Source organism: Sinocyclocheilus anshuiensis, unplaced genomic scaffold, assembly GCF_001515605.1.
Source record: "Sinocyclocheilus anshuiensis isolate Anshui unplaced genomic scaffold, SAMN03320099.WGS_v1.1 scaffold946, whole genome shotgun sequence".
Classification (NCBI taxonomy): domain Eukaryota; kingdom Metazoa; phylum Chordata; class Actinopteri; order Cypriniformes; family Cyprinidae; genus Sinocyclocheilus; species Sinocyclocheilus anshuiensis.
In genome coordinates, this window is record NW_015540927.1 from 930,623 (window position 1) to 935,016 (window position 4,394).

Genomic DNA, 4,394 nt, shown 5'->3' on the forward strand with positions numbered 1-4,394 from the left:
ATATTATAAATCATGTATAAATATAAATATACATGTAATATTTCTTAACCCTTTAAGCTTGAGGTGTCCCACCGCACGAAAAAAATCATAATCAAATTACTACGCAACCCCTGAATGGAATAACACAAAATAGGTATAATTTTAAAGCTTATAAGCTTTTTAATGAATGTAATTATTTTGATCAACTCTTAACGAGCGCTGAGCAGTCCCTCTAAACCGGAGTGTACCACGGGCGGGACACCCCCACCCCCCCCCTGCGAAAATATTACTAATCATATTTTTCAAACCACTGCCTTGATCAACAAAAAATTGATATAATTTGAAAGCTTAGAGTCTTTGAAGTCTTTGATCAGCTCCAAAGTAGTGCCGAGTTATTTGCTGATAAATGTCAAAAAATATATATATATAATTTACAAAATATGTTTTTTTGTGCCATTTACTCTAATATGTAACCCATATGAAAATAATATATTCATGTCACCATTTTGCTTGTAACTTCATGAAACATGCTCAGATCGTGAAAAAATAGACACCATTTTTTTTAGATTCTCCTGATTAAAAAGAGCCCAAAATCATCAGTGTATCCCTTTAAGGTTAGGAGATATTTTTGAATCTTACCTGCTGTATGAGCAATAATAATAACAATGCTTGCCTTAGAAAATAATCTTGTGTTAAAAAGGTTAAGGTCATTTAATAGCTTCATCTTGACACTTCTAAGTTTAACAAAACTCTTTGAAGAAAAAAAGATTGGTGAGACTTCCTCATTGAACAGGCTTATCCTATCTGCAGGGGAAACTACTGTACATTCATCTGACACCTTAAGCTTCATGTATAAATGACTTGTTTTGTACTCTACACTAAGCTTTCTTTGCAGTAGCCAAAGGAGATGAGTTAACTATAACAAACATATTTTCATAGGTTTCAAAAAAATCAACTGGTGACACTCCTAAAAAAAATGCAGGAAAAGTAGGGATCCGGACTGACATGCTTAAATGCTCAGATTAATGACTTCCTCCTTGTTAGGAGTCCACCCTGCCAAAATGCTGTTTTTCATTCACGCTATCTGAGATCCTCAGCTCGAGGGGGAAGCATAATGTAGCCACTCCTTTACTTCTTGAATTACTGCCGTATGGCGCTTAAAGATATTACCGGCATCTCAAGAAAGGGTAACGTGGGTTTTATGAGCAGTTTTGCCCTAAGAGGCTTGTAGCTCCGCCATTGATACACAATACTTCTGCTAATAGCCTTTATACACATTCTGTTCACAGATCCCTTCAGAAACACAACTGTATCTAAATCGTTCAGCTCAAAGGCCCGATAATTGACTTTTAATTGGTCTTAATTCCTTTCACCCTGGACATTTTCCCCAAGGCCACACAAACATGTTGCATCGAGTAAACACAAAGTGCGGCCTGCATGGGAAGATACTGCCCCGATTGTGATCCGCTTCAGGAAAGATTCAGTTCTGATACTTTGATACTGAATGACTGCCATAATAATATACAATATTTGCATGCTACCCCAAGGTCATTTAAAGAATACCATGATACTACGTTCATAAAATAATGTACTTTTTGTAAGTGAAGGACACAGGTATATTCAATAGTTCTCTACTAGTGAGTAAACCAATATTAAACACAAATATTAAAATGCAACTAACTATATAATCAAGATTAATTAGGATTACAAAATAAATAGGCTTATCATCTTTTTAAGTGGAAGAAAAAATGCTTTATATATGTTTCTGCTATGTAAAACCTGAACATATATGAACATTGAAAACCCTGTTTCAACACAATGTGATCATTTTAATATTATTAGCTGTGAATAAACCAGCTTTTAAAACCAATGTCAAATGACAATGTTTAAAGCAATTTACCTCGAAAAAAAAAACTACTGAAATAATGATACTTTGAAATATACCATGGTACTGAATGATTGCCATATTCATATACAACTGTGTTTACATTCTACTCGAAGGTAACTGAAAGAATACTACACTGTAAAAAATGACCATGAATTTAACGGTAAAAGACTGTATTTCCATAAAATATGGTACTTTTTGTTAGTGAAGGATGAAGATCTGATTCAGTAGTTCTTAACTAGTGATTCATAGGTCTGTTGGAGTCAGATTTTACAAAAAGTACTGAAATCAAGATACTTTGATATAAACTTTGTACTCAGTTGGATTACAAGTGTTTTGTATCATATTGTTGGCATATATGTATATGTATATATATATATATATATATATATATATATATATATATGAGAAATATTGGGAGACAATCAATTGTCTTGGTAATATGGATTATTAGTCCAGGGGCCAGTTGCATACAAGGTTTAGACTAGTCTTGTTTGTTCCATAAAGTTCAATCACACTTCTGCCATTAACTTCCTAGTCATCATACATTTTAGCAATAATTTTGCATATGCAGTTCATGGTAGTAATAACAAAAAAAATTATTTTCAGTTAGTTTTGTACATTAAACAACGGTGGTACTGTGTCCGCTATAAAATCTGGGTGCAGAAAAACACGGACAGCTATTACTGTCATAAATATACAGGCCCAATCCGACAGCAAGTCATTCTGGGATAATTCATGTCTCAGTTACAGACTCATAGCGGGACAGCATGACATAAATCATAAACTCTCGTCGTCTTTATGAATGGATCTGGCAGTCGAGAAGTCCTTCGAGGAAAACCGAGCAAGCGTAGAGACATGTGATATTATTACTCAGCAGCAAATTTACTGGGACACATTCAGTTATGCATAATCTAGAAAAACGGTCTTCATAGTAGACGCAGATTAGCAGCCACTGATAGGTGGATTTGACATTGTAAACATGACCTTCTCAGGTCGACAAACGCGTCCGTGAGCACGCCAAGCAACCACGGCGATTTTTTATCAGGGAGTACGAAATAAAAACGACTGGCTGCAATTTATCAGCCAGCCAACAATGCAACTGCTCTATTTCAGCAACTTGCTAGCACTGAAATTGTGTTGCCATTTTTACAAGACAAACAAAACGCGGCTACAGTTACATAAAAACGCCGAACGAAAAGGCGTTTAATTGTTTATCCTATCTACAACGTGTTATAACGCGTGTTACTTTCATAAAAGCGTGTAAAACATCGCGTCGAGTGCCACAGATTCGCGTACGGAGCGTTAGCATGATAGCCAGTGTGCTAACACGCCTAGCAATCCTCCTCCCCCCTAAATTATAATCTGTAATTTCACTTTTTCAACATCCATAAAAAGTCACGTGCTCAAGAACGATACTCGTACATGTTTTTCCATACATACATAAACAGAATTATCTTTAATCCTCACCGATTTCCCCGTGTTTAATTACCTTAATGCTGCCAATCCCGGAATAGGTTTATTCTCCGTTTAATCCACCAGTGAGAGCTGAATTCCCATCTAAAGAAAGGCGACAGCGACTTTGTAAAATGTCATAATCTCGAATGGTTCGTAGCCTGTTGAAATGCAATCGACGTGATTCATTTGATCAATTTGGCCCGTTTTCTTTCTGTTTTCTTTACCAGAGGAGTGTGTCCCCTTTCCCCTTTCTTTGTTCTGTAATCCAGTAAAATTGAAAGTCATTCGCCTCCGCTAATCCCAGCCCAACTCAACAACAGCATCTATTGGCTGTCATTTACATACAGGATTAAAGAACCGCTGGAACAGCACTCGCAGGACAAATGCGTGCAACTAACTCTTTTGACATTGTGACTGTAACATGTCTATATTTCTCTCTGCCCCTCGCCACTGCCCCCCTGTTATTGTTGCTTTATTTTAAGAGGAGCTAGACCGTTGCAAATGAGCTCAAACCGTTCACCTGAAAACCCGTGTAACGTACTTGATCAGTTTCGGAATAGACACGTCGATTGCGTGACTCTGTAAATGCATTTATGATTGTAAAATAAAGATAAAGCAACATAGAAATCCCTGATGCCCTCTGCAGTGAATCTTAAATATAATAAATAGGCTGTCTGATATTTTCCATTACAAAAACTGAATTAGGCCTACATCAAATAAAATGTATTAAAAAACAAAAATACAAATATTTACTTAAAAATTATATATTATGAATAAAATACATAGGCTAAATATCCAATATAAATTACTCTTTTTAAAAGTAGTATTTGTTATATCCTTTTTAGTCATATAACGTATATTAAAAATGCTCTTTTGTTATCAGATAAATTAACCTCAGCAAAAATTCAAGTAAAATTATTCAGTATTATTATAGGAAATAACATATTTAGCTGTTTAAATCAGGGGTCACCAAGCTCGGTCCTGGAGGGCCGGTGTCCTGCACCTGAACCAGCTAATCAAGATCTTATAGGCATACTAGAAACTTCCGGCCCTCCAGGACCGAGTTTGGAGA

At 35.8% G+C, this 4,394-nt stretch overlaps 1 protein-coding gene across 1 annotated transcript in view; it reads right to left on the reverse strand.

Annotated features, from left to right (window-relative positions):
- The window catches only part of LOC107689381 (general transcription factor II-I repeat domain-containing protein 1-like), a gene marked incomplete at its 3' end in the record, with an annotated part of 22,368 nt that extends 18,607 nt beyond the window's left edge, over positions 1-3,761 (reverse strand). The window contains exon 1 of the mRNA XM_016487342.1: positions 3,357-3,761. The remainder of the gene's footprint in view (positions 1-3,356) is intronic.
- Positions 3,762-4,394: the final 633 nt, after the last annotated feature.